Source organism: Prionailurus viverrinus, chromosome D3 (assembly GCF_022837055.1).
Source record: "Prionailurus viverrinus isolate Anna chromosome D3, UM_Priviv_1.0, whole genome shotgun sequence".
Classification (NCBI taxonomy): Eukaryota; Metazoa; Chordata; class Mammalia; order Carnivora; family Felidae; genus Prionailurus; species Prionailurus viverrinus.
The window spans coordinates 41,831,554-41,858,765 of record NC_062572.1 but is presented as its reverse complement, the minus strand read 5'-3'; the positions used below and the strand labels follow the sequence as shown (position 1 = coordinate 41,858,765).

General features: G+C 40.6%; 1 long non-coding RNA gene and 1 pseudogene across 2 annotated transcripts in view; both read right to left on the bottom strand.

Moving 5' to 3' along the window:
* Positions 1-27,212, bottom strand: part of LOC125149162 (uncharacterized) — a 135,695-nt gene that overhangs the window by 62,086 nt on the left and 46,397 nt on the right. For both annotated transcript variants that reach the window (XR_007145826.1, XR_007145825.1), the window contains exon 4: positions 22,064-22,154. This is a non-coding gene — a long non-coding RNA (uncharacterized LOC125149162). The remainder of the gene's footprint in view (positions 1-22,063; positions 22,155-27,212) is intronic.
* On the bottom strand, positions 11,048-11,484 carry LOC125149161 (calmodulin-1-like; annotated as a pseudogene).

The following is a 27,212-nucleotide window of genomic DNA, read 5'->3' as shown; positions in this document are numbered from 1 at the left end:
CAAACAAGACCCCAAACCAGCAGAAGACAGGAAATAATAAAGTTTAGAGCAAAAATGAATGCTATCAAAACAACAACAACAAAAATAGTAGAACAGATCAATCGTTCTTTGAAAGCTGGTTCTTTGAAAGAATTAACAAAATTGATAAACCCCTTGCCAGTTTGATCACAAAGAAAAAGGAAAGGACCCAAATAAATAAAATCAAGAATGAAAGAGGAGAGATCACAACCAACACAGCAGAAATAAAAACAATAATAAGAGAATATTATGAGCAATTATATGCCAATAAAATGGGCAATCTGAAAGAAATGGACAAATTCCTAGAAACATATACACTATCAAAACTGAAACGGGAAAAAATAGAAAATTTGAACAGACCCATAAGCAGTAAAGAAATTGCATTAGTAATCAAAAATCTCTCCAAAACATGAGTCTGGGGCCAGAGGGCTTTCCAGAGGAATGCTACCAAACATTTAGGTTCCTATTCTCTATTGAATACCTATTCTCTTGAAGCTGTTCCAAAAAATAGAAATGGAAGGAAAACTTCCAAACTCTTTCTATGAAGCCAGCATTACCTTGATTCCAAAACCAGAGACCCCACTAAAAAGGAGAACTATAGACCAATTTCCCTGATGAACATGGATGCAAAAATCCTCAACAAGATATTAGCCAACTGGATCCAACAATACATTAAAAAAATCATTCACCAAGACCAAGTGGGATTTATACCTGGGATGCAGGGCTGGTTCAATATCCACAAACCAATCAATGTGATTCATCACATCAATGAAAGAAAGGACAAGAACCATAAGATCCTCTCAATAGATGCAGAGAAAGCATTTGACAAAATACAGCACCCTTTTTTGATAAAAACCCTCAAGAAAGCAGGGATAGAAGGACCATACCTCAAGATCATAAAAGCCATATATGAAAGACCCAATGCTAATATCATCCTCAATGGGGGGAAAACAGAGCTTTCCCCCTAAGGTCAGGAACAAGACAGGGATGTCCACTGTCACCACTGTTATTCAACATAGCTTTGGAAATCTTAGCCTCTGCAATCAGACTACACAAAGAAATAAAAGGCATCCAAATCAGCCAGTAGGAGGTCAAACTTTTGCTCTTCACAGATGACGTGATCTATATGGAAAACCCAAACATTCCACCAAAAAACTGCTAGAACTGATTCATGAATTCAGCAAAGTTGCAGGAAATAAAATCAGTTGCATTCCTATACACCAACAATGAAGCAACAGAAAGAGAAATCAAGGAATAGATCCCATTTACAATTGCACCAAAAACCATAAAATTCCTCGGAATAAATCTAACCAAAGAGGTGAAAAATCCATACACTGAAAACTATAAAAAGCTTATGAAAGAAATTGAAGAAGACACACACACACACACACACACACACACAATGGAAAAAGATTCCATGCTCCTGGATAGGAAGAACAAATATTGATAAAATGTCAATACTACCCAAAGTAATCTACATATTCAATGCAATCCCTAACAAAATAACACCAGCATTCTTCACAGAGCTCGAACAAATAATCCTAAAATTTGTATGGAACCAGAAAAGACCCCAAATATCCAAAGCAATCTTGAAAAAGAAAACCAGAGCAGGAGGCATCACAATCCTGCACTTCAAGCTATATTACAAAGCTATAATCATCAAGACAGTATGGTACTGGCACAAAGACAGACACTCCGATCAATGGAACAGAATAGAGAAGCCAGAAATGGACCCACAAACATATGGCCAACTAATCTTTGACAAAGGAGGAAAGAATATCCAATGGAATAGACAGTCTCTTCAGCAAGTGGTGCTGGGAAAACTGGACAGCGACATGCAGAAGAATGAACCTGGACCACTTTCTTATACCATACACAAAAACAAACTCAAAATGGATGAAAGACCTAAATATAAGACAGGAAGCCATCAAAATCCTCGAGGAGAAAGCAGGCAAAAACCTCTTTGATCTCGGCAGTAGCAACTTCTTCCTCAACACATCTTCAGAAGCAAGGGAAACAAAAGCAAAAATGAACTATTGGGACCTCACCAAAATAAAAACCTTCTGGGGCGCCTGGGTGGCTCAGTCGGTTGAGTGTCCAGCTTCGGCTCAGGTCATGATCTCACAGTTTGTGAGTTCAAGCCCCGCGTCGGGCTCTGAGCTGACGGCTCAGAGCCTGGAGCCTGTTTCGGATTCTGTGTCTCCCTCTGTCTCTGCTCCTCCCCCACTCGTGCTCTGTCTCTGTCTCTGTCTCTCTCTCTCTCTCTCAAAAATAAAAACATTTAATAAAAAAATAAATAAATAAAAAATAAATAAAAACCTTCTGCACAGTGAAGGAAACAATCAACAAAACTAAAAGGCAACCGACAGAATGGGAGAAGATATTTGCAAACATATCAGATAAAGGGTTATTATCCAAAATCTATAAAGAACTTATCAAACTCAATACCCAAAAAACAAATAATCCAGTGAAGAAATGGGCAAAAGACACGAACAGACACTTCTCCAAAGAAGACATCCAGATGGCCAACCGATACATGAAAAAAATGCTCAACATCATTCATCATCAGGAAAATACAAATCAAAACCATAATGAGATACCACCTCACACCTGTCAGAATGGCTAACATTAACAACTCAAGGCAACAACAGATGTTGGCGAGGATGCGGAGAAAGAGGATCTCTTTTGCACTGCTGTTGGGAATGCAAGCTGGTGCAGCCACTCTGGAAAACAGTATGGGAGTTCCTCAAAAAATTAAAAATAGAACTACCCTATGGCCCAGCAATTGCATTACTAGGTATTTATCCAAGGGATAGAGGTATGCTATTTCAAAGGGATACATGCACCCCCATGTTTATAGCAGCACTATCAACAATAGCCAAAGTATGCAAAGAGCCTAAATGTCCATCGATGGATGAATGGATAAAGAAGATGTGGTATATATATACAATGGAGTATTACTCGGCAATCAAAAAGAATGAAATCTTGCCATTTGCAACTACGTGAATGGCACTGGAGGGTACTGTGCTAAATGAAATTAGTCAGAGAAAGACAAAAATCATGTAACTTCACTCATATGAGGACTTTAAAGACAAAACAGATGAACACAAGGGGAGGGAAACAAAAATAATATAAAAACAGGGAGGGGGACAAAAAAGAAGACACTCTTAGATATGGAGAACAAACAGGGTTACTGGAGGGGTTGTGGGAGGGGGGATGGGCTAAATGGGTAAGGGGCATTAAGGAATCTATTCCTGAAATCATTGTTGCACTATATGCTAACTAATTTGGATATAAATTTCAAAAATAAATTTAAATAAATAAATAATAAAGTACACAGACTTTGAGCATTCAGTGATGTATAGAATTGTTGAATCTCTGTGTTGTGCACCTGAAACTCATATAACTTTGTATGTCAACTACACTTTAATAATAAAAATAAATAATATATAAAGTGCACAGACGGACTTCTTAAAGTATCAGCAAGCAGAGGAGCAGAAGTAATGAGTTAACACACAGACTTGCTTAGTTTACCTAGGTTGTGATTATTTAGGAAAGTTCAAGGAGCAAATTGCATTTTAAAGCTGAGCAGGATGGTCTTCAAACAGGCCTTTATTTATTTATTATTATTTGTATTACTCCAATGCAGTTCACATTTCCCTTCCTGAACAGCATTCCTATTTTAGCATCTCGTTTACCTTCCAACTTGGCCATTTATCAGTTTTCCATGCACAAGACTTCTATCCTCAGCAGGACTGGGAGTTCTGGGCAGAGCAAAATCATAACACTCTCCCACATGCTTTGCATACAGTAACTGTTCAATAAATATTTGTTGTATGAATCCGTGAATAAATACATGTAGATGAGCTGTCAGCTAAACCACCAACACCAAATAAAACAGCTCCAGAGGGGAAAGGATTGTAGACCAGAGAGAGCCCTAGATTTAGGCCCTCCAGTCTCTGCTTCCTCAGTCTGTAACCTGTGAACCAGTGGGATCCAAAAGAAATATAGTGCAAGCTGCTCACACAGGCTACCTATGTAGTTTTATTTTTTTTAAGTAATCCTATTTTTAAAAAGCAAAAATAAAAATGAAACTAACATTGCAATGTGTGTTAACTAGCTGGAATTTAAATAAAAAATTGGAGGAAAAAAGTAAAAATAAACAGGTGAAGCTAATTTTAATAACATTTTATTTAACCTAATGTGTCTAAAATATTTCATCAGGATGTCTGGATGGCTCATTTGGTGGAACATGTGACTCTTGATCTTGGGGTTGTGAGTTTGAGCCCCAAGTTGGGTATAGAGATTACTTCAAAATGAAAAATCTTAAATAAATAAATAATAAAATATTAATTCATCATGTACTCAACATAAACTACTAATGCAATATTTCCCATTCTTTATTTCATACCATTTTTCAACCTGGTATGTATTTCACACTTACATTTTGAATCTGGTTAGTACATCTCAATTTGGACCAGCCACATTTCAAGTACTCAGAAGCTACATGTGGCTGGTGGCTGTCACAGTGGAGAACACAGGTCCAGAGGCGTGTTGGCTATGAGTAAGCCTCATTTTCCTTATTTGGAAATTGGAACGGCACCTTCCTCACAGGGCTTCAGTGAAGATTCACCAATGGAATGTGAGGATGTGTGATGGCTCATAACACAAAGGCCCATTTCTTGCTTATGCTACACATCTACTGAGCAGAGTAGGGACTCTTAGAGTGTCCATTATGCCCTTTTACATTTTGGGAGGGCAAAGTAAGTCATGTGGCCACACCTACACTTCAGTGGGAGTGAAGAATTACAATCCTACCATGCATCTGACAGGCAGAAAGCAAGAAGTATTTGAGGTCTAAATCAGAGAGTATTTCAGAACAGTTACTCATTCCAACAATCAGTTTTACTAACTTCCTGAAGAACTCATTCTGTAGCCCAAACTACCACCAGAGATCACATTTTATTTTATTTTATTTTATTTTATTTTATTTTATTTTATTTTATTTTATTTTTTAATTTTTTTTAACGTTTATTTATTTTTGAGACAGTGAGAGACAGAGCATGAACGGGGGAGGGTCAGAGAGAGGGAGACACAGAATCCGAAGCAGGCTCCAGGCTCTGAGCTGTCAGCACAGAGCCCGACGTGGGGCTCGAACTCACGGACCGCGAGATCATGACCTGAGCCGAAGTCAGCCACTTAACCGACTGAGCCACCTAGGCGCCCCCAGAGATCACATTTTAAACATGGGATTTTCTCCCAGCACAGGTTTGCGTTTGGGGCTAAGAACGAGGGAAGTACATCAGACATCTTAAAAGCAGCAAATTCCAAAGGTCTTCATCGTGTTGTGCCTTTGCAAATGCTGATCCTGCCTGGAACAGTCCTCACTGGTCAAGAGTCAAGTCAGATACCACTTGTTTTGTTCAGTTTTTTGTCAGATCTCTCCCACATGTTGGGCACTGTCTTAAGGAGCTGGGGAAACCTCAAGCTCCTAAACAAAACAAGCAGATCAAGTCTCTACTTTTACATTTATTTATTTATTTTTGAGAGAGAGAATGCACATGTGAGCCAGGCAGGGCCAAAGAGAGAGGAAAAGAGAGAATCCCAAACAGCCTCCATGCTGTCAGCACCGAGTCCAACGTGGGGCTTGCTCTCACATGACCTGAGCTGAAATCAAGTGAGTGGATGCTCAACCAACTGAGCCACCCAGGTGCCCCTCAAGCCTCTACCTTTAATGGAGCGTACTTTCTGATGTCCCATATAGAACGAGATCTTTCCCCCCCAGGTGGCCCACTTTCCATTACAGCCTACGGCAGAAGAGCCACTTGTTGAGATGTCTTTCTCTCTCACTTCTGGGGAGAAGATTCAGTCTTACTCGTGTTTAGCATCAGCTTCTTGAGAACCACAGAGTGTGAAGACAAGGCTATTAAAGGTCAGCCTCCCGGGCACGTGGATGGCTTAGTGGCTTAAGCATCCAACTCTTGATTCCAGCTCAGGTCATGATCTCATGGTTTGGGGATTTAAGCCCTGCTTTGTGTTGTGCTGACAGTGCAGAGCCCGCTTGGGATTCACTCTCTCCCTCTCTCTCTGCCCTCCCCCCCCCCCCCCCATACTCTCTCTCTCTTTCTCTCAAAATAGATAAATACACATTTAAAAAAAATAAAAATTAGGGGCGCCTGTGTGGCTCAGTTGGTTAAGTGTCTGACTTTGGCTCCTGGCTCTGTGCTGACAGCTCAGAGCCTGGAGCCTGCTTCAGATTCTGTGTCTCCCTCTCTGCCCCTCTGCCCGCTGGTGCTCTCTCTCTCTCTCTCTCAAAAATAAATAAACATTAACATTAAAAAATAAAAAGTAAAAGGTCAGCCTCTGAAACAAAAATTCAAATGAGTTTGATACAAATTCAAATTCGATGAGTTTGGTACAGAAGCGACTCCCCTGGGAGAGAGCTGCAGATGAGTGTCTTCTGAATCTAGGGACACGTGGCAATTAAATTTTCTTACGGGGCTTTCCTGTTGCTGCCTGTGCTCTCGGTCTGCACGCGGTAAAGACTCACTGCCCAACACCTCAGAACGCTGGGTGCCAGGCATAGAACTCCTGAATCACTGCATCTTCTGGGGTGGGGGGAGTGCAGCCTGGGCTCAGGGCCACCATGAAGCTGCGGGGAGGGTGCTATGTGCCCGGGCGGCCTCGATCGAGAGGTGCGCCTCCTCCAGCTCAGATGTTACCCCGGGCTCCTTCCGCCTGCCTGCTGTGCGGGGTACGTGATTCCCAAGCTACAGGTCCTCGGCAGTGGGCTGTGTTGGACACCAGATATTGATCATAAAATTCACCTTTTAGGATGCCTCCTTATCATATCTGGCCCCCAAATGATCAACATAAAAATTATTTATTCTTCTAATTATAACTCCTCAATGAAGGAACGGTGGGCATTTTGGGAGGAAGACACAGGCATGGAGGCTTCGCTGAGGCTGAGTTCACAAAGGCTGTCAGATTTAAGGATTTATGCATGTTAGAGACATACCCCTTAAAGCGAGTGTAGACTTCTGATCATTCTTTTGCCAGTGAGAAAATCTGGCCCAGAGATTAGAAGGGCCCTGCTCCAGTTCACATGAGTTTACTTACATAAAGTCTGTTTGCTTGGAGACTGTCACGGAAGCTATAACTTTCCTCTGTACAGTATTCCTGCGTTTGAAGGAACCCTCTCTTTTCACTGGGCGTGATCATTCTGAGGGCCCTTCAGTCCCCACACCCAGGTGACCCCAGGAGTGGGGAGGTGCTCCAGTCAGGGTATCCCGCCTATAAAGGGGGACCATGAGGCTGGATCTGCTGATTCTTTGAGATTTGGGTCATGTCACTAAAGTGACATGGGTGGGGGGAGGGGTGTGGTGAAACTTTCTCTATCTTGGTTGTGGTGTTGGGTTACCAGCGAATTTGTTTGTCAAAACTCTTAGAACTAAATACCAGAAACGGTGAATATTACTGTCTGTAAATTGTACCTTGATGGGGATCAGAATATGCCACCCCAAAATATGTCACTTTGGCATAAGGATTATTTTTAGCTAAAGGCAGCTGAGAATCAACAGATGCATGAAGGTTTCTTGCCCTCTTCTTATTTGCTTAAAAGCAGGGCATAAATTTCCCATTGTGAAGGTGTCTCCCCTCCCTTTCACCAGAAAGAGTGACTCTTATCACTGTAGATGAGGGGCTGGCACTGAGAGGAGTTTGCATAAACACACCTTACTAAAAATAACCAGTATCTTCCATTATTTGTCCCATATATTTGCTGGTCACTTTCCCATGATTTATCATCCCTTGCAACCTAAAGCCTCTTTCCTTCCTTAAAAGGGAATATAAATCCCCAGTCTAACCAGTTCTTGGAGTTTCACTGCTTTTCTGTGAACTCCCAAGCATGTGAATATTAATTAAAATGCGTGTCTTTTCCCCGTTAACCTGCCTTTTTTTTTTTTTTTCTTGGTTTACTTCACAGGCCTCTAGTACCTGAAGCTAAGAGGGTAGAGGAAAACTTTTTCCTTCTTGACAAGCTCAGTTTAAAAAAAAAAAATTAAAAATAAATCCCTTCCTGAGAAATGTTTATGTGATATTAGTAATTGTGGGTAAAGGAAGAAAGATCACAAAACAGAATGTTTAGTTTGATGCTATAATGAACATCTGTGTTTTGAATTTGAGTTTGAATTTGCCCCAAACCTTCCTTTCCTTCTGGGAGCCTACCTCTCCCTGATTCTGGATGGTACGGATGTAACTGTCACACATAAGGCCCCAGCCCTGTCTGGTCAAAGGAGCAGGTAAAGGGGTACCTGGGTGGTTCAGTTGGTTAAGTGTTTTACTCCTGATTATGACTCAGGTCATGATCTCACGATTCATGGGATTGAGTCCTGCATTGGGCTCTGTGCTGACAGTGCAGAGCCTGCTTGGGATTCCTTCTCTCCCTCTCTCTCTGCCCTCCTCTGCACATGCATGCACGTGTCTCTCTCTCTCAAAATAAATGAATAAACATTTTTTAAAAAACAACACAGAAGCAGGTACATGACTCTGCCTGAGCTGATAACAGTAGCCCCGTGTCCTGGGGAACATACCTAAAGAAAGCCTGTGACTGAAGCAGGGCCAAGCAGAGCTCGCCTTTACATTTACAGACAGTCGGTCTCATTACTGTTCTTGGTACTATTTCCTACCATTTGACTTTAAAATGGAAGCACAAAACCTCAGTTTCTGCCATCATTCATGTCACTCTGCTGAGGGAAACCAGCCTGAGCTAAGTTAAGAATCACTGTTCCTGCCATAGGTGATGCCCATCCTCAACCCAGCCCCCTCCTACCAAACTCTGGTCTTAAAAAAGCTGGACCCCCATCGAGGGTCGATGAGAGTTCTAGCGGCTCCATACCCTCACCAACACTTGGTATTGTCAGAACCAAAACTTTTGCTAATTCATGAGCATAAACTAGGATCTTGTGGATTTTTTAATTCTAATAATCTTTTCAAATGTTTATTTATTTTTAAGAGAGAGACAGATTGTGAGTGGCGGGGGGTGGGGGGGTGGGGAATGGCAGAGAGAGGGAGACACAGAATCTGAAGCAGGCTCCAGATTATCAGCACAGAGCCCTACATGGGGCTCGAACTCACGAACTGTGAGATCATGACCTGAGCCGAAGTTGGAGGCTTAACCAACGGAGCCATCCAGGTGCCCAGGGATTTTGTGTTTCAAATTTGCATTTCTCTGATTATCATGAGGGTGAGAATCTTTTCATGTTTATCAGGCATGTGGGTTCCCTCATCTGTGAATTCTTTTGTTTGTTTGAAGTTAATAGTCCTTTTATTGCAGGGGGATCGAAGGGGGAGACTAGAATTTGCAATTTGGAATGGATGTAAATTGTAATTTCTTAAACAGCAATGTTGATGGTTGTGCTGATGTCCACAACCCCCAGCCTTCTCTGCTGGCTCCCAGTCATGGTTCAGAAGGTTTTAAAAAACAGAGTCAGGGGCACCTGGGTGGGTCAGTCTGTTAAGCATCTGACTTTCCCTTAGGTCATGATTTCAGAGTTCATCGTGAGTTCACACCCTGCACTGAGTGAGGTCGAGCCCCACTTCGAGTGACCTCATGCCCCACTTTGAGATCCACACCTCCACGCTGGCAGTGCAGAGCCTGCATGGGATTCTCTCTCTCTGCCCCTCACTCACTTGCCCCCACCTCAGGAAAAAAAAAAAGGAAAGAAAGGATTAAAAAAAATAAAGGGTCAGAAGATGCTCCTTTGGTAAAGGTTTCTTTTTAAAAATTTTTGTGAACGGTGATAACCTGACACCCATTTCACTCTAGTATAATTCAGACAATGCTAAACCCAACACATACAGCGTGCCACCAGGGTGTGTCACTGTCACCATGAGTCAGGGCACACAGAAGGGCCAGAGAACCATCCTACTCTGTCTACACAGTTTATCCTGCACCCATTTTTCTGCACAACGTCCTGAGGGAAACTATTTATAAATAAGTGGGTTTTTTGCAGGTAACGAGCTATGACAATTTATAATTTTTTTTAATGTTTATTTATTTTGAGAGAGAGAGAGAGAGAAAGCAGGGGAGGGGCAGAGAGAGAGGGAGAGAGAGAATCCCAAGCAGGCTCCACGCTGTCAGCACAGAACCCGATACAGGGCTAGAACCCACGAACCGTGAGATCATAAACTGAGCCAACCCCAAGAGTCTGACGCTTAATCAACTGAGCCACCCAGGTGCCCCCAGCTATGACAATTTATAGTAACAAATTGAACTAGATCCTATTTAAATAGGTCTTGAATTTTTTTTTTTTTTCATTTTTTAACACAAATGCCTGACTGGGCTCAATTGTCAAGCTACATGCATGAAAAACTGGGCAGCCCGAACAGTGTGTCAGTCCTTGGCCAATGGAACTGCAAGGAGTCCACTAAGTGCTTCCTTATCATTAAGGTAGTACAAGTATTTATACTGTGAAACTGATGTGTAGCTCAATCTCTAGGGAACAAAACCACCAACCAATATATGCAGGTTTTGTGTGTGGAACAGAAGGTACTTTTGACGTGCAGTTTGGTATATAGAAATAGAATGAGTAAAATTTTTTTTTTTTGCAAGATCTAAGTAAAAGATTCTATTTGATTCTTCTAGAAAGGGGGAAAAATGGAAAGTAGGGGGTGCCTCGCTGGCTCAGTTGGTAAGGCATGTGACTCTCGATCTCAGGGTTATAAGTTCGAGCCCCACGTTGGGTATAGAGATTTCTTAAAAATGAAATCTTAGGGGCGCCTGGGTGGCTCAGTCGGTTAAACGTCCCACTTCGGCTCAGGTCATGATCTCACGGTCCGTGAGTTCGAGCCCCGCGTCGGGCTCTGTGCTGACAGCTCAGAGCCTGGAGCCCGTTTCAGATTCTGTGTCTCCCTCTCTCTCTGACCCTCCCCTGTTCATGCTCTGTCTCTCTCTGTCTCAAAAATAAATAAACGTTAAAAAAAAAAAATTTTAAAAATGAAATCTTAGAAAAAGGTTCAAAGTAGGTCTTCATTCTGCAGTCATCATCTGTATGAATTCTTCATAGTCGGCTTATCCACCTCCATCAGTAGGTGCTTCTTGATCATTTCATCTACTTCTTCATCTGTTAGTTTTTCTCCCCAGTGTGTCATGACAAAATGTAGTTCTGCACATTGAGGTAACCAGTGCCATCCTTGTCAGACTCAGAATGCCTCACGATTCCTTCTTTACTGTCTGTGTCTTTCATTTTCCTAGCCATCGCAGTCAAAAATTCTGGGAAGTCAATGGTGCCATTATTGTCAACGTCTGCTTTGTTGATCACATCCTGCAATTCAGCTTCTGCTGGGTTCTGACTCAGTGACCTCTTGACTGTTCCTTTGTTGCGATGGTGCCGTGATCATCTTTGTCAAATTGGGAGAAGGCTTCTTGACATCAGTAATCTGTTCTTCAGTTAGCTCATCAGCCATTGCACTGGGGCAGCTGCGTCCCCAGCTGGCCACCGTCCATTCCCATCTGCGAATTCTTCATTGATGGCTTTTGTTCAATTTTCTGTTGCATTATTTGTCTTTTTCTGGTTAATTTCTGAGATTTGTTTCTCAATGTATTCTGTGTACTGATTCTTTGTTAGCTAAATATATTGAATTGATCTTATCTCATGTGTGACTCATTTAATTTTTTTACTTTTAAAATATTTATTTTTAGGGGTGCCTGGTTGGCTCAGTTGGTTAAGTGTCTGATTCTTGATTTCGTCTCAGGTCATGATCTCCCAGTGCGTTGATTCAAGCCCTGCATCCGGCTCCACACTGACAGTGCAGAGTCTGCTTAGGATTCTCTCTCTCCATCTCTAACCCTCCCTCCCTCTCTCTGTCTCAAAATAAATAAACTTTTAAAAAGTTTTGAAAAAATAAGGGGCATTCACTTTTGAATGTCCTCTCTCTGTAAATACTCTAAAAAACTTCTGCCTGCTGCTCAATAAATTAATTAATTAATAAATAATAAAAGATATATATATATCTTTTTGTTGAACAGAATAAAGATTTTATTTTATTTTATTTTTTTAATTTTTTTAACGTTTATTTATTTTTGAGACAGAGAGAGACAGAGCATGAACGGGGGGAGGGACAGAGAGAGAGGGAGACACAGAATCCGAAGCAGGCTCCAGGCTCTGAGCCATCAGCCCACAGCCCAATGCAGGGATCGAACTCATGGACCATGAGATCATGACCTGAGCTGAAGTCGGATGCTTAACCGACTGAGCCACCCAGGCGCCCCTGGAATGAAGATTTTTAATGTAATTAAATGTATCACTCTTTTCTGAAAGTTTATGATTTTTTATATCTTAAGTAAGAAATTCTTCTCTATTTTTAAGTTCAAAAATTTTTCAGTTTTTCTTTTTGTGATGCCTGGCTGGCTCAGTGGTACAGCATGTGACTCTTAATCTTGGTGTTGTGAGTTCCAGCCCCACATTGGGTATAGAGATCATTTAAAAATAAAATCTTTTTTTTTTCTTTTTAATGTTTATTTATTTTTGAGAGAGAGAGACAGTGTGAGTTGGGGAGGAGCAGAGAGAGAAAGGGAGACACAGAATCCAAAGTAGGGTCCAGGCTCTGAGCTATCAGCACAGAGCCCAGCACAGGGCTCAAACCCACGAACCATGAGATCATGACCCGAGCCAAAGTCGGACACTTAACCAACTGAGCCACCCAGGCGCCCCAAAAACAAAATCTTAAAATAAATAAATAAATAAATAAATAAATAAATAAATAAATAAATATGTTTCTTTTTACATTTAGGTTTTTAGTTCACCTGGAATTCACTTTTTGTATATGCTTATGAGGTAAGGCCTTACTTTTGGTTTTTAAAATTTCCATGTGGCTAATCAGTTGTTTTGGCAGGATTTATTAGAAATGCTATTTATTAAAAATCAATATCCTATTGAAGGAACCTTCCTCATACTGATTTGTAATGTCACCTCTATTATTATCAAAGTCCTTTAAGATAGGTTCTTTTTGTTTTTTTAAAGATAGTTTGAATATATGTTTTAATTTTTATTTCTATTTTTTTAAGTTTTTATTTAAGTAATTTCTACACCCAACGTGGGGGTGGAACTCACGACCCCAAGGTCAAGAGTCTCATGTCCTTCCAACTGGGCCCACCAGGCGCCCCTGTATGTTAATGTACGTTTTTAGTTGAATCCTAATCTATACAGAATTTGGCATTAGGGAATAGAGTGTGTCAGGCAACAGATCTTACATATGGAATTGGGTGGGTTTGGGGGTAGGCTGGGGGGTGCCACTGGTCTCTGCTGGGAAGTTGGGCATCCCTGGCTCACAGTAGGAGAACTATTGGTTAAATCGGGATTTTTGTATACTGGGACTGCAGCATTTGTGACATCGGTAGGAAAAATTCCAGCTGTTAGATACATCTTTAGCCTTTGGAAAGGGGCTACGGTAAGACAGAGTTAACTGAAGGAGGGCCATCTGAAAAGAAAGGGGGAAGAAATCATATAGCTTTCCTTACAGATGTCCTTTTTGTTTCCAGGAGGAAATCCAAAATTGTATATTTGGTTGTCTGAAGCCTGCCAGAATTTGAAAAGCCAAATGATCTGTCAAATTAAGGATAGTTATCTTAAAGGAAGGGAACTGGAGGGTTTATCAGAAAATTCAGTTGGAGGCCAGGAGCCCACCATACCTCCACCCCCCATCTCCCCTCTTCCAAGCCTCTGTTAAAGCTCATGGCTTAGATCAAGGATGATGGCACTGCCTTTGAAAAGGCAGTTGGGGTGCAGCCTAGGAGCACAGAGCAAACTTTAGACGCCTTCTCACCCAAGATTTTTATATTAATTTCTCACTGCTATTGTAACAAATTGTCACAAATTTTGTAGCTTAAAAAAAACACAAATGTATTATCTTACAGTTCTGGAGGTCTGAAGTCCAAAATGGGTCTCACTGGGCTAAAATCAAAAGGTTGGCAGGGCTACATTCCTTTTTGGAAGCTCTAGGGGACAATCTAATTCCTTGCCTTTTCTAGCTTCTAGAGGCTGCCCACATTCCTTGGGCACATTCCTTGGTTGATGGCCCCTTTTTCCATTTTCAAAGCCAGCTACACGGATCAAATATTTCTCACAACATATCTCTGACACTGACCCTTCTGCCCCCCTCTTCCATTTTTAAGAACTCACGTGATTCCATTAGGCTCATCTGGATAATCTGAAACAATCTCCCGATTTTAAAGTCATCTGATTAGCCACCTTCATTCCCTCTTGTCATGTGTAACCTATCATAGTCAGAGATTCTGGGGATAGGATATGGATGTCTTTGGGGAATCACTATTCTGCCTGCCACAATTATTCTGTTGAATTTTCTTATACTGCATGACACCGCTATAAGTGGCTGCATTATAATTTATTTAAAATTTCCCTGTTGGAGGCGCCTGGGTGGCTCAATTGGTTAGGCATCTGACTTTGGCTCAGGTCGTGATCTCATGGTTTGTGAGTTCAAGCCCTGCATTGGGCTCTGTGCTGACAGCTCAGAGCCTGGACCCTGCTTTGGATTCTGTGTCTCCCCCACTCTCTCTCTCTGCCCCTCCCCCACTAGTGCTCTGTCTCTCAAAAATAAATAATCGTAAAAAAAAAATTTTTTTTTAAATTTCCCTGTTGATAAACTCTCTGGGTTTTTTTTCTTTTCCTTTAATAAATGATACTATAACAAACACCTTTGTAAATATGGTTTTACATTTTGGATTTTTTCTTTGAGGTTCATGGAATAAATAACGCAAATATTTTTATGACTTTAAATACCATTGTCTGGATTTTTTGCTAAAATAACTGTGCTAAGTTCATATTCCTTTATTGTACATGAGAATATTACCTCAGTAAACTCATGTCGATACTGGCTTTTAGCAGTGAACAGTTTTCGTTTTTATTTTTTGAGTATGTTGAGGCTGAACAAGTTTTCCTATTGTAAGTTTTAGGATGGGAAAGATTTGGGGCTTTCCTAGCACCTAGCATGGTGCCTAGCATTGCTTTCAGTAAATATTTGTGCACTGAGCGAGTAGAACAGCATAGTGCATAGTGGAGTGGTTAAGAGCTTTGAAATCAGACAGATCCGGTTCACGTTTTCAAGTGTTTTATAAATAGAGATTTATTTAATCTTCCCAACAATCCTGTAAGGTAGGTACTATGATTGGCACAGTCCCCATTTTTCTAAAAATGAAACTAAGGCACAGAGAGGTGAAGGAACTCTCCCAGGACCACATAGCAAGTAAATAAATAGCAGACCAGAATTGAAGCCCAGGTTATGAATTCTGGTTCCAGTAGCAATGTTCTCACCACACAGCTTCTCTGATACACAAGTGTCTACTTCATAGGGTTGTTATGATGATTAAGTAACTTAATAGAAATGAAGTGCTTCTTGGTTGAAACAGTGCTTGACATATAATTAAGTACAAAAGTTGGGGTGCCTGGGTAGCTCAGCTGGTTAAGTGTCTGACTGCAGCTCAGGTCATGATCTCACAGTTCTTGAGTCTGAGCCCCACATCGGGCTCTGTGCTGACAGCTCAGAGCCTGGAGCCTGCTTCCGATTCTGTGTCTCCCTGTCTCTCTGCCCCTCCCCCACTCGCACTCAAAAATAAACAAATGTTAAAAAAAAAAAAGCACAGGGGCGCCTGGGTGGCGCAGTCGGTTAAGCGTCCGACTTCAGCCAGGTCACGATCTCGTGGTCCGTGAGTTCGAGCCCCGAGTCAGGCTCTGGGCTGATGGCTCGGAGCCTGGAGCCTGTTTCCGATTCTGTGTCTCCCTCTCTCTCTGCCCCTCCCCCGTTCATGCTCTGTCTCTCTCTGTCCCAAAAATAAATAAACGTTAAAAATAAATAAATTTTAAAAAAGTTTCCTTATTTTATACGTAGTATTTGTTCACATTAAAGTAGTACCTACCAATTAGGATGGGATGCTATGTACCTGGACTCCTGTCTTTGCTGTATATAAACCATAATAAAGTATGTTCTAGCAGTCTTCCCCCTGTGACTGACAGAATCCGAACAAGCAAAGACCACCACTTCAAGCCACACCTTCTTCTTTGCACCACAGTGTGAATGCCCTTAATGCCACCGAACTGCACAACTAAAAGTGGTTAACATCATAAATTTTATGTTTATTTTACGTAAAACAAACAAAAACATACCCTTTTCAAGTGTAAGTGGATTTTAAAAGAGGGGGATCTTAGATTCATCAGTATCTCTAACAGAGACAAATCTTCTAAAAAACTTAAAAAGTTTTCAGACTGAAAAGATGCCATATGTGTATCCAGCAATGGTGTCATTAGAGTGTTCTCCTAATTCCTCCATGCAGTAAGAAATCAATAGCTTCCCATCCCCCTTCCCCAAGAAAGACAAAAGTAAACTGGGTAAATGGGCAAATGTCTGAAACATTATTGTTAACTACTTAAATATTCAGACTACTAAAATCATGTATAAACAAGAGTTTGTACAGTTGCTCTCATGACTCAGCACTTAGGGATTTCTCATGCATTAGGTACAGCTCAGTCACTGCATTACACAGACAATATCATAATGTAGCAGAAATAATTGTCCTAAGTGTCATAGTCAATGAATCATTCAATTAAGTGAATGATTACATGACCAATCCCAGTAGGGGTCACTACCATTCACTGCAAAATCATGTAACATTGACTTAGAAGAAAATTTCAAGATCATAAAATAAGATCATTCATTTGGAATACAAATTATTTTCAAAAAATTTTTTTAAATGTTTATTTATTTTTGAGGGGCACCTGGGTGGCTCAGTTAAGCCTCCGACTTCAGCTCAGGTCATGGTCTCACAGTCCATGAGTTCCAGCCCCACATCGGGCTCTGTGCTGACAGCTCAGAGCCTGTAGCCTACCTCAGATTCTGTATCTCCCTCGCTCTCAGCCCCTACCCCACTCATGCTCTGTCTCCGTCTCTCAAAAATGAATAAACGTTAAAAAAAAAGTTTTTTTTAACGTTTATTCATTTTTGAGAGGGAAAGGGAAGAAGGCAGAAAGAGGGAGATAGAGGATCCAAAGCAGGCTGTGTGCTGACAGCAGAGTCCAATGCGGGACTTGAACTCACAAATCTTGAGATCATGGCCTGCACCAAAGTTGGACACTTAGCCAACTGAGCCACTCAAGCACCCCAGAATACAAACTGTTTTTTAAATATGTCCTCTGAATCTCATAACTTTGAATAATCTATATCAAACCCGTGAGCAAGTATTTTGTCAAAGTTACACAGGCGACGTTAAGGCTGTTAAGAGATAAACTGAAGCATATTAAAAATTTTAAGTTTATTTGAGCAAAAACGGATTTGAATCAGACAGTGCCAAACTGGGAGTTCTTAGGAGTTTTTCACCCACAGGAGCTGGGACAAGACTTTTATAAAGACAGAAGCAAAGTAAGGAAATTATTTGATTGGCTACAGCTTAAAGCCTAGTTGGCTGTTTGTGATTGGTTGTCTTTAAGTTTTTGATGTCTTAACCTTAGGTATTTCAGGTGTTAGTTTTGTTTGCTTAAGTAGGCCACTAAGGCATTAAAGCCACCTCAGCCTAATGGCCTCCTTGTTTAATTAATTTAACAGGGCTGACGCTAATCTTTTTTAAAACCAATTGTTAGAGATTATTTCCATAATTAGCAACTATAATGTAATTGACACCTGCTGGAGAAAGTAGATCATGACATAAATCATCACAGTTCTCCAGCCTATCCAGCACTACTTTTTTTTTTTTTTTTTTGCAGCATACAAATGCCATACGTTAAAACACAGTAATCCAAAATCTATTCCCTCTGAAAAGGATGGATTCCCTGGTTGACTTCAGGTTTGGAGTAGGAAAAGCAAAAGGTGGGCCTGGATCACTGTCATCTTATTGGTGCAGCAATTAAGAAAGTGTTTTTTAAAAATTTTTTTTCAATGTTTATTCATTTTTGGGACAGAGAGAGACAGAGCATGAACGGGGGAGGGGCAGAGAGAGAGGGAGACACAGAATCGGAAACAGGCTCCAGGCTCTGAGCCATCAGCCCAGAGCCCGACGCGGGGCTCGAACTCACGGACCGCGAGAGCGTGACCTGGCTGAAGTCGGACGCTTAACCGACTGCGCCACCCAGGCGCCCCAAGAAAGTGTTTTTTAAACACTTAAGTGCGTGTAGGGTCGCCGGGTGGCTCAGTTGGCTAAGTGACCAACTCTTGATTTCGGCTCAGGTCACCATCTCCTGGTTAGTGGGATCAAGCCCTACTTCCAGCTATGGGCTCGGAGCTGACAATGAGGAGCCTACTTGGGGTTCTCCCCCCTTCCCCCTCTACCCCTCCCCTGCTCATGCTTGTGTGCTCTCTGTCAACACAAATAAATAAACTTAAAAAACAAATAAAGGTGCATGGGAACAAGTCAAAAAAACATAGGAGTCCACTAAAAGATGCTGAACACCCAACACTTCAGTTGAAGTGATTAATCTTAGTTTAATTCTGACGCATCGTATAAAACAATAGGCCTGAACTCTACATGTTGTATCTTACTTTGGATTCTCTCTCTCCCTCTCGCTTTCTGCCCCTCCCCCACTTGTGTGTGTACCATGTAGGCTCTCTCTCAAAATAAACAAATAAACTTAAAAAAAAAAGGAGGGGGGGCGCCTGGGGGGCGCAGTCGGTTAAGCGTCCGACTTCAGCCAGGTCACGATCTCGCGGTCTGTGAGTTCAAGCCCCGCGTCAGGGTCTGGGCTGATGGCTCAGAGCCTGGAGCCTGCTTCCCATTCTGTGTCTCCCTCTCTCTCTGCCCCTCCCCCGTTCATGCTCTCTCTCTCTTTCTCTCTGTCCCAAAAATAAATTTTAAAAAGTTGAAAAAAAAAATTAAAAAAAAAAAAAAAAGGAGGGGAAAAGGCAGTAGACTAAGATTAAGGGAAACAAAAGCTACATGACCATTAAAAGCAGTACATGATGTTAGATTGGGTCATGGATTAAAAAGAGGAAAAAAAAAATCTATAAAGAGTGTTTCTGGGGGCGCCTGGGTGGCTCAGTCGGTTAAGTGGCCGACTTGGGCTCAGGTCATGATCTCACAGTCCGTGAGTTCAAGGCCCACGTCGGGCTCTGTGCTGCCGGCTCAGAGCCTGGAGCCTGTTTCGGATTCTGTGTCTCCCTCTCTCTGACCCTCCCCTGTTCATGCTCTGTCTCTCCCTGTCTCAAAAATAAATAAAAATGTTTAAAAAAAAATTTAAAAAAAAGTGTTTTTGGAACAATTGGGGAAATATGATTTTTGGCTGTGACTCTGTCACAATAGAGGCCAACAGAGGCATATATTGGGGTGGATCCTTTGAGCTAATAGCAGAGGCAGGAAAAGCTTGAAAAATGAGGCACAAGTTTTCCTTCTGTAAAAGAAATGGAAATTTCCATTTGTAAAGATGCCTCTCCCTTCCCATAGCAGGAAGAGGAAGTCTCTTCCAATTCTTATCCAAGGAGAAAGTGCTGACCTAAATCTGCATCACAAACCTTACTAAACAACCCTAGTTTACCATAGTTTAAGGTAACCTTCTCACAACTTGCCTTCCCTGCCCAAAAGCCAAAGCCACTTTTCCTTTTTTAGCCTAAGATGGTACATGAGCCTGAGTTTTAATCACCCTTCTGGACTACTCATGGTAGGTGCTTCCATGCAGACACGAGCAGCATACATGTTAACAAATTTCTCTTTGTTCTTTTGTTGATCTGTCTTTGGCCAGTCTAATTTACTGGGTCCCAGCTGGGGAACCTAAGATGGGTAGAAGAAGATATTTTCTCTTCCTCTACTGCTGTTATTTTGAATATTTTCATCGTAAATGATTATTAGATAATATTATACCAATGTTAAACTTCTTGTATATGATCATGGTATATGCAGGAAAAGGTCCTTTTTCTTAGGAGTTAGGGATGAAGTGGTTAGGAATATAGTGCAGTGATGTCTGCGAGTTACTTTCAAATGATTCAGAGAAATGATCCAGAGAGACAGACGGAGAAAGAGAAAGAGAGAGGAAGCAGTAGTGGCCAAATGTTAGGCATTCGTGAATCAAGGGAATGGGTACCAGGGAGATCTTTGAGCTATCCCTGCAGGTTTTGGACAGGTGCCTGGCTGGCACAGGCCGTACAGCACTCAGATTCTTGATCTTGACTGATGGCATTAAGTTTGAGCCCCACACTGGGTGTAGAAATTACTTAAACACACACAAACACACACACACACACACACACACACACACACACAGAAATATTCTTCTAACTTTTCTGTAAGTTTAAAAGTATTCAACATAAAAAGTTTTGGGGAAATTGCATTAAAAGGGTCCTTACCATATGTTTCATTTATTTGTGTTTTTGCTTAAATTGTCTTTGCTGTTACCCAGTCTGGTAAGAGTCTATATTCAGACTCATAACTTATTTTCTAGTACTTCAAACTCTAGGTATTTTTGACTACATGAAATAGAAAAGTAACACCATTAGATTTTCTTCCCAGAGATTATTCTTTTGGTAAAAATACATTGGAAAAGGAATCATTGTAAGTTCTGTGTTTTAGATTTCCTAAGGAAACTGTTTTAAAGTGCAAACATTTGACCTGGGTTACCATTTGGTGTGGTTGGATGGTCAGTGGGAAGATATAACTGGGGTCATGGAATTTTAAGGCCAGAGGCATCTTCAGGATTATGAATACATCATGATTTTTGCTCATAAGTGCTTCAATATCTGCAGCCACCAGCGAGTTGCTGCCTGGCCATTGGGAAACCCATGCAAGTTGGAAGTACAGAGATGTAGCATGCCACAGGAGAACCTTGGACATTGGGGTGGGGAGCTTATTGATGAATATTCTCTTCTTCTATCCTTCCAGTGAACAATTCTGAGGTGAATTATGTATGGCTCCTCAAAGACGTTCCAGCAAGATTAAACTCCAATTTCCCAGAACAGTGAAAATGCAATCGTCACCCTATTTCACTCTTTTCAGTGCCTCCCACCACTGGGATCACTTCCCAAGATAAAAGGTGTACATTTCCCCGGCTCTGCTTATGATACCCGTATTCTATAGGACCTTACCTGGTGTGTATGAGTCCTGATCCTCTCAGTTTCTCTAGACAGAATCATCTTACTTCTCCTTGACATCTTGCTGTGCCAAAAACTGGGAGCGGACCCAGCTTTTTTGCTAAGGTAGTAAAACTCCTTTATAAGTTTTCCCCATTGTGAACATTCCTGGATATCTTTTGTCTGCCTCCCATCCTATACCTTTAGTCCTTGCGGGTTACAATCTTTTCCTTCCTGTATTGTTATTTTAGCCAGGGAATGCTGAAATATACAATAACCAAAATGAAAAAAAAACCTCACAGAAGGGCTCAATAGCGGGATGGAGATGAGCTGAACACTCAGTGAACTTGAAGATAGAACAAAAGAAATCACCCAACTGGGGGGGCCTGGGTGGCTCAGATGGTTAAGTGGCTGACTTTAGCTCAGATCATGATCTCACAGTTCACAAGTTTGAGCCCTTCATCTGCTGTCAGTGTGGAGCCAGCTTTGGATCCTCTTGTCCCCCTCTGTCTCTGCCCCTCCCCTGCTTGTGCTCTCTCTCTCTCTCTCTCTCTCAAAAATAAACATAAAAAAAAAAAAAGACATTACCCAACTGAACAGCAGAGAGAAAATAGACTAAAAACAAACAAAAAACAGAGCTTCAGGTGTTAGTGGGACTGTAATACAAGATCAAACATGTGCCCTTTTTTGCATTTTTTGAAATGTTCATACAGTATTTTTCCTCTTTGCATTGTTGTTAATACAGTGAGTTACACTGATTCATTTTTTGACTGCTAGGCCACTCTTGCATATCTTTGTGATGATATATTATCCTTTTCTTAAGTGTTGAATTCTCTTTGCTAATATTTTATGAAGAATTTTTGTACCTGTATTCATGGAGCTATTGAAGGAAAAGACACATGATATAAAAATATTTAAGTAACAACCCCCTGGATTATTAGAGTAGTAAAGGTAAGGGAACCCATTGTTTAAGAAATGCAAAAGTCTATACCTTTTATCTTGAATAGAGTTGGAGAGTTAAGGAGGGCTCCATATCTCTTTTGGCTTTGTCATTTACAGAAATGCAGATTTGTTTGAATTGCCTGAAAATAACCAGAAAGATCGCCATATTAGTTATGCCAATGAGTATAAATAGGTTAAACTTCCTATGAAAAGATAAAGATTCCCAGACTGAATCAGAAGACAGCATCCATCTCCAACTCTATAGTATTTCTAGGGACACCCTAAAATTAAGTGACAGAAAAGAGTAAAGGTAACACGATTAAGACAGTGTCTTTCTTTTCCTAGTTTTCTGAATTGTATTGAATGCCCTCTAGCATATACTGCTTTTTAAAAGATGTATTGGAGGAGTGCCTTGCTGGCTCCGTGGGTACAGCATGCAACCGCTGACCTGAATATTGTGAGTTCAAGCCCCACATTGGGTATGGAGCCTACTGAAAAAAAAAAAAAAAAAAAAAAAAAAAAAGGTTCTTTTAGAACTATAGGGGTCGTTCTTAAAAAAATAAAGAATAGGGGTGCCTGGGTGGCCCAGTCAGTTAAGCATTCGACTTGGGCACAGGTCATGATCTCACAGTTCGTGGGTTCAGACCCTGCATTGGGCTCTCTGCTGTCAGTGCTGAGCCTGCTTCAGTTCCTCTGTCTCCCTCTCTCTCTGCCCCTCCCTGGCTCACTCTCTCTCTCAGAAATAAATAAACATTAGGGGCATCTGGGAGGCTCAGTCTATTAAATGTCCCACTTCAGCTCAGGTCATGATCTCGCAGTTTGTGGATTTGAGTCCCAGGTCGCTCTCTGTGCTGACAGCTCGGAGTCTCGATCCTGCTTCAGATTCTGTCTCTGTCTCTGTCTCTCTCTCTGCCCCCTCCCCCACTCACACTCTGTGTCTCTCAAAAATAAATAAATATAAAAGACTTATTGGACTTATTAATATTGTTAAAAGATGACTTGAGGTATATAAAAAAATTTAAGAGTTCATTTGAGCAAAAATCAATTCAAATCTGTCAGTGCCAAACAAGAAGTATTTAGGGACGCTCCATCAGGAAGCTCAGGGAAAGACTTACATACAGTGCAAAGGCAAAGAAAGGAAATCATTGATTGGTTATATCGGAAAGCCTACTTGGCTGTGATTGGCTGTCCTTAGGTTTCAATTTTGTACCTTTAAGTACTTCCAGGATTAGGTTTTGGTTTGCTTGTGCAGGCCACAGGGCTTGAGAGCCACTTCAATCCGACGGCCTCCTTGCTTAACAATATAATGTTATAGTAACAAATTTTCTTTCCTTTTTTAAAAATTTGTTTTTAATGTTTTATTTATTTTTGCGAGAGAGAATATGAGCAGGGGGTGGACAGAAAGAGAGGAGGACAGAAGATCCGAACCAACTAAGTGCTGAGAGCAGCAAGCCTGATGTGGGGCTCGAACTCACCAACTGCGAGATCATGGCCTGAGCCAACGTCAGACTCTCAACAGACTGAGCCACCCAGGGGTCCCTACAGTAACAAATTTTGTAACATTGGATGATCCTATAGTTTCTGATATAAACTGTAAGATGGCCAAATATTTATCAGGCAATCCTATGCAAAGAATAAATACATAAAGCAAGAAATATCATACCAATATCATGCAGCGTAGAGGTAAAAGCATAAAGCATTAAGATACAAATGACTGTTTTATTTTACTTTATTTTATATTTTGCTTATTTCTTTATCTTTGAAAAATAGAAACAACATGGACAGGGTTGGGAAGCAGAGATAATACAGAATATTATAAAGTTAAAAGTGTAGTTCTGCATTTGCTCTGGCCATGGACCCAGTTCTACTTCTGAAAGGAAGCCACTGTCAAATATGTTAATAAAGGTTATACTTCATATTCCTTTGAACTGTGAATAAGATTGTGTCAAAATATATAATAACCAAAACAGAAATTAATAGATATAATATTGACATATAGGATATTTTAAAATATGTTTTTCAGTCTTTCATAAATCACACAGGAAACAAATAAGGTAGATTATGGAGGCTACGATAATAAAATGAACAAAGTACCTTAATAGCTGCATTAAAAAAATTTTTTTGGGGGGGCGCCTGGGTGGCTCAGTCGGTTGAGCGTCCAACTTCAGCCCAGGTCATGATCTCGCGGTCCGTGGGTTCGAGCCCCGCATCGGGCTCTGTGCTGACAGCTCGGAGCCCGGAGCCTGTTTCAGATTCTGTGTCTCCCTCTCTCTCTGACCCTCCCCTGTTCATGCTGTCTCTCTCTGTCTCAAAAATAAACACTAAAAAAAAAAATTAAAAAAAAATTTTTTTTTAATGTCCATTTATTTTTGAGAGAAAAACAGAGTGCAAGTTGGGGAGGGGCAGGGAGAGAGAGAGAGAGACACAGAATCCGAAGCAGCTCCAGGCTCTGAGCTGTCAGCACAGAGCCCAATGCAGGGCTCAAACCCACAAACAGTGAGATCATGACCTGAGCTGAAGTTGGACGCTTAACAGACTGAGCCACCTGGGCACCCCAATAGCTGCATATTGAATGTTATACCTTTCACATGGATACCTTTCCAGTGTTAGTGAAATTTATTATCAGGCAAGAAAGAAACTATTGAGAAAATTTAAGAGTGGAAAATATATAGAGCACATTTTCAGAGCCCAATACTCTAACATAAAATTACTAATGAAATTTTAAATAATTTTTTTTTTTAGATTTTATTTTTAAGTAATCTTTACACCCAACATGAGGCTTGAACTCATAACCGTAAGATCAAGAGTTGCATGCTCTATCGACTGAGCTGGGCAGGTGCCCCAAAATTCTAAATTCTAAATAACCAAAATACTTGGAATTTAAACTAGAAATGTATTTGAACATGAAGATCCATAATATGTAGGAACGACTATCCAGATTCTAGAATCAATTTCCCTTACATGCTTTTTTCTTTCATAGACCTATATACACACACAGAAGATTATGAATTAAACCTTAGTTTTATTTTTTTATTTATTTATTATTATTTTTTTTCAACGTTTATTTATTTTTGGGACAGAGAGAGACAGAGCATGAACAGGGAAGGGGCAGAGAGAGAGGGAGACACAGAATCGGAAACAGGCTCCAGGCTCTGAGCCATCAGCCCAGAGCCTGACGCGGGGCTCGAACTCATGGACCGCAAGATCGTGACCTGGCTGAAGTCGGACGCCCAACCGACTGTGCCACCCAGGCGCCCCAACCTTAGTTTTAATAATGATACAAAGAAAACATTGATTTTTATTTTGTGAAGAAAGGCATATAAATGTTGTTGTTGTTAACCCTAATGAAATTATAAAAAGTTGAATGAGCACACTACTTATGGGAAAAAGTAGCATTTTCTTAGAATGGATTCTTTTTCTTGTTGATTTTTACTACTGTGACCATTGAACTTAATGAAAGAAAACCAAAAGAAATGCACTTTGTTTATGCACATATACCAGGTAATTTATCTCCTATAGAGAAATAAAAGTGATGTTCAGGAAAACCTACGAAGATGTGGCTGAATTAAATCATATTTTCCCAACATAAGAATACGATAATGACATCATACTCCAGAATAAAGAAGTAGCACAGTTTTCTGTTTGACTTTGAGCAGATGCCTCTTGTATACTGCTGATCACATCAATTGTAGCTTCATCCACCATTTCAAATGGTGCCTGAGCGTCTGGTTGATGGACAGCCAATCAGATGAGGATTTCGTCTTTCTCCATAACAAAACCTATTGCTGGAAGTCAGGTTTTCTTAGTTTACTAACTACTGTGTGTCTCTTAATCTTAAGCACTACCACAGAAACATCCTGCCCCTAGGACTTCATATCAATATGGCTATTGTTTTACTCTCCACTCACTGCTCACCATTTTCATCTATAAGGGTTAATTCCAGAGTCTCCTGAACTGTAACTCTCACAAATGAAGCACCTGAAGAAATGGAGTCCTTACCATGAGTTACAGACTAGCAGGTGGAATGGTGGGGCCGGTCTGGATTTTCCTCCTTCCTTGTTTTCTGTGTATTTATGCTTTCCCCAATTTTTCCCATGATGGCCTAAGTACATTTATTACACTTCCTGGGGTAGGTTTTGTTTAGTTCTTGTGTTCTAAGAACTGGTTAGTTATGTAACACGTTTTCTAGTTCATTTGCTTCGTTGCTATTCTTTCTTTGGAATATTCTTGTCATTCTTTAAACAACTTTTTTAGTTGTTTACTTGTTGAAAAATTCTTCCTTTTCCTTGATAAGGAATGAAGGCATTGGAGGTCATGAAGTTTCCTCTTGGTATATTTTGCCTCATGTGTTTTGATCTCTATTATTACTATTTCCATTATTATCATTATTATTACTACTATTTTATTCTTTTCTACTGATCATCATAAAATTTCCAATCTGTTGAGCTTTGCTTTGCCCAGTCACTTTTATTGCTAATTATCTTTTTTATTACGTTTTTTTAAATTATATTGCTGTCAGAAGAAAAAGGCAGGCCATACTCTCTTCTTTGGGGATATTTTTGAGGTGTTCTTTGTGTAATATTTACAGTAAACCACAGTAATAATTTCTTAATGTTTTCAAAGAAAATGTGTTTGAAAATGTACCCAGGTTTATAAACTGTTCTAAATTTTCTCTATTTGATGTTTTTCATATTTCAACAATAATGTATAAATGTTTGCTATATGAAGTATGACAATATACTAAAGATGTATAAATGCAAAGTTTATCATCTCCTTGCCCCTTTCCCTAAACTCTTGTTAAGAGCAAGAAAAGTTTCTTCTATTTTTTCATAATCTTTTTTTTAAATGTTTATATATTTTGAGAGAGAGCGCGTGTGCGTGCATGAGTCGGGGAGGGATGGAAAGAGAGAGAGAGAGAGAGAGAGAGAGAGAGAGAGAGAGAGAGAGAGAGAGAGAGAGAGAGAGAGAGAGAATCCCAAGTAGGCCACAGAGTGTCAGTGCAGATCTCGACACGGGGCTCTTGATGTCACAAACCATGAGACTGTGACCTGAGCTGAAACCAAGAGTCAGACGCTTAACTGACTAAGCCACCCAGGTGCCCCTCGTAGTCTTTAACACATACCTATTTAACCTTTTAGTCGTTATTTTATCCTCTCTTAGTTTTTCTTAATACTATCTGAGAAAAGGGTGTTAATTGT